Below are 12,413 nucleotides of genomic sequence, written 5' to 3'. Positions count from 1 at the left end.
CAAACTTTACTCTTTACCCTCCAATTCTTGGCAGACAGGGTAGAGTCTCAAACTGAGGTGTATTTATAAGACGTGGCCTCTCAGTTCATGGGTTCCCTCTGTACAGAGCATTTAGGAAGTGATTGGTCCTGCTATAAGAAAGAGATTAGGTTTCAGGCAGACTTCTTACTGGGAAGGTCATAGGTACTTGCTCAGAGACCGTCCCTCAGCCCTTGCTTTGTCGCACTACACCCCCAACCCCATTCCTTTTCTTTTGTGCCACGATGTTCCCTACTTTTCCATTCCATGGCCAGTGGGAGATGTAAGGTCTACAGAAAAGGTATAAACAGACCTTTAAAAACCTGAATACCAGGAATAAGCAGCCCAGATGCTTATCAGGGCAGAACTTCTAGTGACAAGGTGCCGCCCCCCAGAGTAGATAAATACACTCCCCTTCAGTGCAAAGTGGGCATGTGGAGCTGCCATCCACCTACACAGACATGAGCAGTTGTGCTTCCCCTGGAGATTGGCTCTTTTGGCCCTTTGTGCTGTCTAAGTAGTAAAGTGGTCATTTGCTGAAAGTTGCTTTTGCGCCTGAGCCTGTGCTCCCATGACACATCATATACAAAGTAGCTCCACATTCCTCTCCAAGGAAGATTGAGCTTATTAGTTCGGTGTTTGCTGTCTTGAACACAAGAGAAGGTACTATTTGGGCACTTTTTAAAAATAGTTCTCTGAGTTTTAACTGAATTTAGCTTATCTCTTTTTGGCCCAGACATATCAATTTTGATTCATCAATTCCATTCTAGCACTCACAGTCAAAATTATTTGAGATAGTGGCTTGTAGAACCGAAATGACAGCATCAAAATGGGTCTTCGGTATGCCATACATTTGACACTAATTTCCTCCATACTTGGATCCCTCCATATTAACATGAGGCAGCATGATCCTTGAGCTAAGTCCAGGAATATGAGTGCAGAAGTCCCTGAGGCCTAGTGTAAATGAATCTGTACTCCTGAATTGGAGCAGCAAGAAACAGACCATTAGAGACTAGGATTTAATAAGAATTAGCAATAAAAAAAAGCAGTACACTCTGGAAAAGTCAAGAGGTGAAAAAAATTTTAGACAAAAGAAAATCGAGGAAATCTAAAGAAAATACTTAACCACCCACATCCCAGTTTTCATGTCGTAAACCTGAAACTACTATGAACCACTGTGTACCTCCATAGCTCTTGGAGGAAGCCCTGCCTACCAGGCTGCCTTATCATATTGCCAAGAACTAAACAAATATTTCAAGAAGAAGGAAAGGAAGAGGAGTATTGCCACTAGTATGTATCGGTCCATATCCATTTAGAAGAACACGTTTCCTTGGAGGGGAGGTGGAGAAAGAATGGGATAGCCAAATGTATTTGTCTCACAGTGATGCATACTTTCCATGCCTCCTTTCAGGATACTGAGATGCACAACAAACAAAACTTCCAAATCTGAATTCAGTTTCAAATAACATAAAACTCTTTTATCAGAGTTACCTTGGGCATACCCGACATTTACAAGTTGCTCCATTAGGATAAAGCAGGGAGTGGAAAGTCAAACCATCCCCCTAAAGAGGAAAATGCTTTTTCATTTCCCTAAAACCCAGTTATAAGAAAGATAGTCCAAGTGTAAGATCTGAGAGTAGATTATCTATACTGGTTCACAATCCGCAGATGTTAACAATCTGCTCTTTGAAGTCTGGTCAAAACCCATGTTTTTCACAATGCTTGAGATCCAGACTAATGGTTGTGACTCTGTTTTCATGCCAGAATTTTCAATAAAGACAGTTCTGGTAAAATAATAAATGTTAATGGAAATCGTTTTGACCCATTGGAACTCTTTCCCCAGTGAAATAGTTTAGCCAGTGAAAGCTCTTGAAGTTTTCCGAAACTGTAGTGAATGTTCTCAACTTTATTAAAGTGTGTTGGTTGAAAGTTCTATTCCTTTTAGTTAGCTGGCAAAAGGTTGTTAAGAAATGTATCCTTACTTTCATATATTTCCCAAACTAATATTATACTTCGGCATGTCCTCCGAAATAATTGCTATATAGAGAAAGTAATTGTTTTTGTTCAGCAGTAGTGATGAAGAGAACTAATCTTTAATTTATCAAATACTTGTTGAGCCCCTACCAAATGCATGACTGGGATATTCAGTGGCTAGAAAGATGGACAAGACCACTGGTTTAAAAGAGCTTTCAGTCTACTGATTGGAGAAACAGAATAAATAGCAAATAAATGAGTGAACAAGCAAAAATGTCTATTCATTATGGGCTTTGCAGAAAATAGAATGACTAGATGACTAAGTGACTGGGTGACTACTTTTACTTTCTGATGAAACGATGTTTGAGCAAAGACCCGAATGACAGGAAGTAATGAGACATACAAAGACTCCAAGCAAAGTGATCAGCAAGTACTCACTAAGCTGAAATGAACTTTGAGTAGACATTTAAAAAAAAAAAAGATAAACAGGAACAAAAGACTGCTGTCCCTGGAGCACAGTGAGCAAAGGGAAAGGAAAGAGTAGGCAAGAACAGCATTGTGGCAGCCTTGTAGGACTTGAGGCCATACTCAAGGAATTTGATTTACAGGCTGAGTTCAGTGGAAAGTCATTGGAGCAGCTCAAACAAGGATTAGTATGATTTTCTGTGTGGCTATCTATGGAAAACCCTACCATTTGGAAAGGAATATCTTCCTGGCACTAAATTCTAAAACCACCATAACAAAACAAACAAATTAGCCCTTTTATTATTATATTCTCTTTAAAGCATCCTCCAGCATAGTTGTAAGAATATACACAAATTTGAATACATGATGTGTTCATTCTTTATATTCATGAAGGGTAAGATGTAAGTGGGGAACCCTTTTTTCCAAATCCTGGTTTTTCCTTCTCATGAAAACTCTGGGGCTCTCTTAATACCTTTACTCCTTCCGTATTTAGTGAGTGAGGTGACTTATCTGATGAGTAAATTTGGAGGAATAACTGATGTGCTTGGCTCAGATCCCAGATCTTCTTCTTGAGAGTGAAACTACCATAGAAAGCAGGAATGCTACTCTGTGTATCCACCACGAAACTGTTACCTGAACAGATGCCATCCTTGTGGACAACCTCCTCCGTCATTGCTGTGACTAGGGCAATGAGTTAACCTAAATCTAAGTTCTGCATTAGCAAATCCAATTAGTTAACAATCCTAAAGCTCAGTTCTCCAAACTGTTCTCTATTTAGGGGAAAAAATGATATTTTGGCCTCCATGTCTATTATTTCTCAACTTGTTCAGAAGCAAGATGGAGAGAAGGAGGCACCATTTTTGGTGGGGGATGTGCTGAGAGATCCCAACTTTACATATCTACTGAGAAAAAAGCACTGTCTTGAGTTCTGTAGATGATACAAAGCAAGAAATAAACACACCACCTGTACTTAAGGAAATTTACATTCCTCTCTATAAAAATATTGTCTTGCTGACAAGGAAAGCAATTTCTCTGACAGAGTAGAAAACCTCCATATTAAAAATAAATAAACAAATAAATAATAAAGAAAACTCATCAGTTTGGAGTCTTCCAAGACTCTGCCACATGCCTTAGTTATACAGAACTGGACAACCAGTTCACTGGTCCAGGAGAGGACCAGTGAAACAAGGCTCACCTATTGTGTTCTGCATTTCTCTTTTCTATTCATTGGCTTTAATTGTCTTCCAAGTACTGATCTGGGAGCTTTGACTCTGAACACTGTTTCACCTCAGGTATTTCCAACTCTTTCCTCTCGGGTATCCCTTTCCTGCCCCAGACAATGAAGGGAAGGGCTGCTAATCTTGCTTTCTTTTCTTGAGGTTTTCATATCTTCTATTTGAACATAATATATTGCTGAAGCTCTATTAATTCACATTTGAAGGACATTCATTTGGCTTTTCAAAGATAGTCCAAATCTCAACTGGAAGAGTAGAAACCCACCTACATAATTTCTTAACTACTTCTCATGTGGAAAAGATGAGAGGTAAACAGGTAGATTTAAACTCATGCCTGAGAAAAGGGCTCTAGACATAACTGAGCCTCCTGTGTTGGAGGTAGAATATTTTGTCTAACTTAAAATGTGAGAACACAGAGAAAATCCTAAATGAAACCAAATACAGGCTTATTCATCTTCACTATTGGAAACAAAGCTCTGAATTACATATTGGATATGAGATTTGAATGAACTAAAGATAAAACTATTCTTGGTTTGCCTTCATAGACTTTAACATTTTTATTTTTACAATGAAATAAGTAGCTACCTTATGGAATTTTAGAATTACAGTTTGGTGGACATGTGCACTAATATATTATTTGGGATCTCTGTGCAACAGTTGTTTGCTTTTTCGTTTTTTTGCTTCTTAAGTACTTCAGTTTTCTTAATGTAGTATTTCTCAGCTCAAATGTGTGAGGCAATTTTAATTCTTAATAGCACGCACCTGGGTGTGTACTTGAACCACATTTTGGGGGCCTATGCTAAAACCTTTACCCAAGGAATTTGATCATCCTATTGAGTCTGTTCCAAGTAAAATGGGAAGTGATAGGAAGTGATCCTGAATGTAAACTGTTGGGCATCATTTTCATCTCTAAAACTTGCCAAAAAGTCTTAAAAAGGATGGTCACCATGTTCTTTTTCCCTGATAAGTACACAAAGCCAACAGGTTAAGTCAAGAAGTGGTGTAGGTGTTTGAATAATAATAATAAAAAAGCAGGTGAATTTCCTTTCACTGGTGTAAATGAACTTGCATAAACCACGGCAAAAGCCATTACCCCCACAACTGAATTTACAGCTTTAATTCTCCAATTGTCTCCTCTTTCAAGGAGTGAATCAGCCATTTGGCAGCATACCCCACTTCTGACTGACTCAGAAGTACTTCCATAACAGCTGTCACAAATTTTTGGAAAAGAAGGGGTGGAGTTGCTGTTATGAGTCATGGGAGAGTGAGAAAGACAGGGGTAAAGTTGAAAGGTGAGGTGGATATTCCAAATGTACCTCATGAGGAGTGGTCAAAGGAGTCAAAAGACCACGGGGCAAATTTTATAATAGAAATTTTGAAAGAATTAGCAATTAAACAAATTTTAATGACTACTCATTACGTCTGAAAGGTCATACTCTCAACCTTCATATATAAAACACCCACTGACACCCACATACAGCTGAGAGAGAAAGAGAGACAGCTCACAGCACAAATCCCTCTATTGCAAAAACATTTTTCCATGGTTCTCTCCACGCTTTTTCTATAATACAGCTAAACTTCACATTGTGAATCATTGGTTGTAAATTAATTGAATGAATCAGGCTTTCCAACGCCATACTTGGTCATTGAACAATACATCGTCTTAGGAGAATTCATTTAAACACCAAGAGCAAAGTTTGGTTATTGATCAGAGAAAGATTTTTCAAAAGTTCAACCAGAGAACAATTTTCAGTAGAGCACATACAAATAGATTCTTTTAAATTAATATACAAACAGTAATTTAAGATTCACCAAATAATGTAATAGATTATGGGTCCAAGGGTAGAACCCTGTAGATTTCATAATTCCCCACAAATCACTGCATGGGGGCATTAAGACTGTGAGAACAGCACTGGCCAAAAGAACAGGCTTAAAGTTTAGCCAGTAAGTCATTGCAGTATTTTGGAAGATTTTTATTGAGACTATTGTGACCGAAGCCAAATGAAAATATTGCTTGTTAGTAATTGTGTTAAAATGTTTTAGCTCCCAAGAAAAGCTTCAGAAAGATTTTCCTTGCCCTTTGTTGTTTTCTAAGTACATATATTTTAAGTCTCTATTGATTCAAGACCTGATTGGAAAGTAAGTTTTTAGAGAAAGAATTAAAGGGCCTCGTCACAGGAATTCTTCCTTTCTATTTGTGGATAAGAGAATAAGGGATATAACCAGAAATGATTGGAGCAATAGCACTGCACAGTAGTAGGTAGCATCTGCTCTCCTACCAGCTTGGAATTTGAGTTCTAACTGCCCCTTGCTCCATATTCTAGGGCAGCTTTTGACAGTTCTACTTCTCACTTTCTCCACCCTGAAAAAGAGGAAAGAGACTTTACCTATCTAAAAACTCTGTTATAGGGATTAAACAAAAAGTGCTTAGAGCAGTGCCTGGCACATATTAGACAATAAAACTGTAAACTATACAAATTAGAGAGCCTAGTTATGTTAGTAACCTTTTCCAGGCTACACAACCACAAAACTAATATTTGAACTCGGGTCTCTGAATTCCCTGCCCTACACACTCGTATATTTTGCTTATTGCTTTTGCCTTGAGTTGTGTGAATAATTCTCATGTTAAATAATTGGCAAAAAAGGACCAATGTCAAATCTGAAAGCTTTACTTGAAACTTGGAATGAAGTTTTTTGTTTTGTTTTGTTTTGTTTTTAGTACAGTGGTTTATGGGATAAGCAAAATCTAAGATATTTAGTCTCATTGAAAAAGAAAAAGCTGCAATTGAGTTGAGACCTAGAATACTGAATTGAATACTGTGACTAATGAGCTGTTCTTTCAGGACCCATTTTGCCACCAGGTCTCCAAGTCTTTGAAATACTGCTCTGGAGGCCATGGTGTAGGTTGTAGAAAACCACATTGTCTGTTCCAGCAGACTGACCAGGGCCAGAAGGCAACGAAACAATGTCATTAACTTTAGTCATAAGCCCCTGGGTCTCAACAAACATTTGCTGCCCTATAGCTCCTTGTAAAGTCATCATAATCACAGTCCTGTAACACCACATAGACCTTTCCTGTAAGGAAAGGAGGAAGTTTGCGGTCACACAGATATCTAGCCAAAGAAGACTGCATTTTCACTTGCTACAGGATAAGACAAGTAAGAAATACATGTGATAATATAGGTCCCCAAATCAATGGCACAGTGGAAAATATCAATTATTGCAAAATCCCTTCTTCATATGACTCACTCAGGTGAGATAGCAGTTTTTAGTTTTCACATACTGGTTTTCTGGGACCACAACCTATCACAAAACCTGTCAGGAAATTCTTTCAGCAGTTCTATTAATTACTTACGGACCCTGGAGAATGCCCTTAAGTGTCATTTTGGGTTCTACTCTGAACGGGATTCATTCTCTCACGTGAAGTTCTTGTGAAAAGAGAATAAGTTAATAATAACAAACATGTTTAATTTTGACACACCCCATCCCATCCTAACTTTCCAGAAATTCCAGGCCGGTCTCAAATTCTTGCCATGAATGATGGGCTCTTCAGGTGCAATGAATTCTATGACAAGATCTGAGTAAGGGTTTGTATCACCATCCCTCCACCCTAAAAGAGATCTACTTGGCACAGAAAATTTAAAAACTGATTACTCTATTTGTTCCAAGACACGAATTCCCTCCATACAAATGATTAGGTGACCTGGAGATTGCTTTTAAAAATTAATCTGGGGGAGTGGATGTAGCTCAAGTAGTTGAGCACATGCTTCCCACATACAAGGTCCTGGGTTCAATCCACGGTACCTCCATTAAAAAAAAAAAAGAAAGCTATCTGCCCTTCAATAAAGGTAACTCAACTTAACAGTAATTATTCTTATCAGGGAATTCAAAAACCAGATTCGTTTACCCATCACTGACCTTACCTGATTAACAGTTTACTAAAGTTTCCTCCAGGAACAATTACGAGGTATAAAGTTCATAATTCTTGCTGATTATCAAATCCAAATAAAAAGAAACAAACTCATCTCCTTGGAAATATAAGTACTGGTGGCTAACCGTAAAAATGGTATAAAGAATGAGTGAATAAGTCATTTTATTTTATTTTATTTTATTTTTAAAGATTTATTTTTTATTTATTTCTCTCCTCCCCAGTTGTCTGCTCTCTGTGTCCATTTGCTGTGTGTTCCTCTGTGACCGTTTCTATCCTTATCAGTGGCACCGGGAATCTGTGTTTCTTTTTGTTGCGTCTTCTTGTTGTGTCAGCTCTCCGTGTGTGTTGCGCCATTCTTGGGCAGGCTGCACTTTCTTTCACACTGGGCAGCTCTCCTTATGGGGCACACTCCTTGCGTGTGGGGCTCCCCTACATGGGGGACACCCCTACACAGGGAACACCCCTACACGGGGGACACCCCTGCTTGGCACGGCACTCCTTGTGCACATCAGCGCTGTGCATGAGCCAGCTCCACATGGGTCAAGGAGGCCGGGGGTTTGAACTGCGGACCTCCCATGTGGTAGGTGGACACCCTATCCATTGGGCCAAGTCTGCTTCCCTGAATAAGTCATTTTAAAATGCATCAAAGATGAAAAAATATTAGCTGTGTTGATATAAAGACATATGTGCATAAAATAGGTTAGAATGAAAAAGAGAACACAAAATAATATTGTGCAGAATGACATAAAATGCATGAATATGACAAGGATTGGGAGTGACTTGAAAGTGTACAGTGTTGTAGAAGTTGAGAGAGGTTCAATTATTTGCATATGGAAAGGCCAGGACTCAGGAATGATTTTGAGAAGGAAAAATGATTTATTGATAGCCAGCAGACTCAGGAGCTTTCTGTTTCAAACCCGAGTCTCGAACAAGATTTTCAAGTTCCTTTTATACAGGGTGGGTAGTTAAATGGTGCTTTTATCAAAGAAAACTACTTTCTTTGTCAGTTAAGTCTTTGCCTGACTACCAGATAGGTTTTGAATTAACATATCTCCCACATTTCAGATGAGCTTGAATTAGCATCTTGCCCACATTCTGTCAGGATGCAACCTTGAATACACATTCAGTCTTACATCCTTTCTGAACATTCAAAGCCCATATCACTTAACTGGATTCTAGAGACTAGGCACACTTGGATACAGAATTAGATGATTTTGAATTTATGCACAGGCTATATTATATTTCCCATTCGAGGCCAAGTCCAAGTTCCCTTAAGTTTCGGCATTACCACCATGAGAGTTTCCCTGGACTGATTGGTATTTATATAGTTTGCACTGCTAAATTGCTTCCTGGGACTGGAGTCATTGCCATGGTTACCAAGGGCAGGACTGCAGCCTCTTACCATCCCACACCCACAAGTCAGGACAGACAGCTTAGGTTATCTCTGAAAAGACAAAGAGCCTCCCACCCATAGCCCACATCATAGGGAGACATTATTAAATGACATTCTTTATGGCATATTTCTATGATGTATATAATTGAAAAAGAAGAGCAACTGATGTAAGTGACCATTTAATCCCTCAATTGCTTTAAATTGCAAAGCCCTATTGATACATAGGCTATATTCATTCCATACACCAGGGTTGGAGATATAATGGTCAAAAAGATAGGCTTGACACCTGGCCTCCTCGCATTTACAGTGTTGTATGAGTTTAGTCAAGTACAGAGGCAATAACATTACCACACACTAAGTAACATGAAATGCAGCAGACAGAGGGCTCAGAGAACATACAGGATACATACCTTGTAGGTTCCACATGGCTCATTGAATTTGGATGATTGGGGTAAAAGGAACTCAGTAAAGAGACAAGAGTTAAGAAAAGGAGACATTCTAGGCAGATGGAAAAGCAAGTATCTGGAAGAAGGAAAGCATTTGTCTTAGAGATGGTCAAAGATGCCTATAAAGAGTCTAAATTCAGGCTCCCAAATATTCTGATGTGAAACAAGATCACAATCACAGGAGAAGCAGTTGGCTAGAATCTTTATCTAAAGGTTGATACACTTGATCCAAGAGTATCAACAGATACACCAAGAAGATACAACCAATACACCAAGAAGAAATGAACTGATTCCTAAAGATTACACAATACACAGAATCATAAGTTAAATGTCTCATTCAAATATTATTACAGGTGATACTTAAAACAATGGTGTAGCAGTTTGATATTGCTTATAAATTCCAAAATTAGATATTGGATTATGTCTGTGAACAGATCTTTTCTTCTGGGCATATTAGATTGTATTGGATTCAGAGGTTTCACTTTTAGTTAATTAAATAATGATTAAGGCTTTGGTTAGGCCTTGTGAGTAGGACATTGAGTCCCCACCCCAGTGGTGAATGGGGACTCATAGAAAACTGCACTGCAGAGAAGGGAGATTGGAGTTTTGCTATGGAGACTGGGGTTGTAAAGAGAAGGAGGACACAGGAGAGTTTGAGCTGGAGCCCTGGGAAGTAAACACACAGGAGAAGAACACAGAGGAATAGAGATGGCTCTGTAAACATAGCAGAGGCCCTGGGAAGAGAGAGGAGCCCAATAACCTATAGTTGAAACTGCACTCAGGAAGAAATAAGCCCCAGGAGAGAGAGACTTATCCCAGGCTACAGCTAATATTGGAAGAAGCTGGGACCACAGAGCCTTAGGAGGAAGAGGAATCCTGAACCTTTGCAGACGTTGACAACCATCTTGCTTCAACATGTGAAAACAGACTTTGGTGAAATTATGCTTTATGGCCTGGTAAGCTTCTATCCCAAATAAATACCCTTTTTAAAAACCAGCCGATTTCTGGTACTTTGCATCAGCAGCCCTTTGAATAACTAATACAAATGGTTGACCCTAAGGTCACCCCAATGTGTTTAAATCTCTAGAACAAATGTCAGGTGCAAAGGAAATGACAAATTCTCTAAAGAGTGTTGCATGTATTCTCTTTTTTAGGTTAAATCTTCCTCTTTCCAGTCATTCAAGCAATAGGCATTATTGTACACACATGGTAGATAGCAGGGAATACAAGAGAATTAGATGACAGAGTCTTTGACCCCTAGAGGGGTGTTAAAATAAAAACATGAGCAAAATTTGGTTAGATCTCAGAGAGTTTTATTGAATCAATTCATAAATTGGGAGAGATTTCAATCACCATAAGGCAGAGAGGAATTCTGCTGAACAAAGAGAACAATGGGCTTTCAATAGGAAAAAAAAAAAAGGAATTACATTGTGAAGAAACTGTTATTGGTTAATGCAGACTACATTTCCTAATATGGCTAATGCAGGCAGTTACTTATTAATGAGGAAGTTAGCTGACATGAGAATAGGGAGTTGTTCATAACCAATTGACTGATTTAAATTCTGTTTTCTGGGTGAACCAGGCATTTACAGGGAATAGACACTAACTTAGATTTTAGTTTTCCTGACGTGAGGCTTAGGAGAGGCACCTCTGATTGAGCCTACTGGATTTATTTATCAATGTCCCCCTTTTTATCTGACCCTTGGCCAAGCCGAGGGCTGAGATAAAAATTTTAGGCATTAGTGCTACTGTCAGTTACCATTTACTGGCTCTAGATGGCTCTTGTATGTGATTAACTCTAGGTTACAGATTTGAGGGGTTGGTTATTTTTGCCCTTTCTGTGCTTCTGTCATTCTAGGTGGACAAAAACTATTTGGTGAGATGGCTCAGTACAACTATTTAAAACTTTTGAGGGGGTATAGTGCACCAGGATACTAATATGATTACCATAAGTAGTAAAATTCCCAAAGTTAGAAGTATACTTCTGAGTCAAGAACTCCAGGACCTAACTAACTGAAATTAAAGTGATCAAAAACAATCTCAAGGAAGGACTTACTTGTTTGAGCCATGCGGCTTATTTGTCTATTTCATGTAAATGCATTTTGACTTTCCTAGAAGTGTTTATCCAAATACAACAGCTGGTTTTTTTTAAAACATAACCTCCTCCTTGCTCAGCAAGTTATAAGTTAAGCACAATTCTGTTATTTATGATAAGTTTAGCTGAAGAAATCTAAAAATTTTTATTGTGCAGCAATAGCCTTTGCAATAGAATTAACAATTTTCTTATATTATAGATAAATTTCTAATTCATATTTTTATTGGTGTTAATGCCTAACTAAGGTAATAAGAGTATAATGAAAGAGGTTTGTTGAGCATAAATGACATCCCTACTTAAGTCACATTTAGCTTGCAAATGTAAATTAAGTGGGTAAGTCCAGTGTGAAGTTTTGGATTTGTTAACAATTTCTAAGAGAACAAGGAAGCATCTGAGTGTGTATTGTCCTGCCACTCTCCAAAAACCTATGTAGGGATGGTGTAGAAGAGGTTTTATTTCTTCTACAAAGTAAATAAACCCTGGAGGGGTACAGCGCAGGTGACATTCCTGAGATGTCAAAGTCATCTCAGGGATGCCTCTGGATGTTTGAATGAGCCATTTTCCATTTTCATTATATTGGTTGCATCTTTCCAGGTTGCCCAGGGCTGTGGGGAAAAAGGGTGCACAGCTAATTGTTGTGCCATTATCTTTGCTATGGGTATAAATGAAGCCTTTCCTGATGTTTGTGCAAATGTGACGTGAGAGAAATCATTCCTCTGGTCATGACCCTAAATCAAGAGAGAGGAGAGATTGAGGATGAGTGATATTTTTAAAAGTGGCATTTGGGAACCTGAGAGTGATTAGTCAAGGGTAAAACAATTGGGTTTCTGGCATCATGTACAGATCATGGTTTGTG

This window comes from Dasypus novemcinctus, chromosome 1 (genome assembly GCF_030445035.2).
Source record: "Dasypus novemcinctus isolate mDasNov1 chromosome 1, mDasNov1.1.hap2, whole genome shotgun sequence".
Classification (NCBI taxonomy): Eukaryota; Metazoa; Chordata; class Mammalia; order Cingulata; family Dasypodidae; genus Dasypus; species Dasypus novemcinctus.
The sequence above is the reverse complement of the archived record's forward strand: the minus strand, read 5'-3'. Positions refer to the sequence as shown.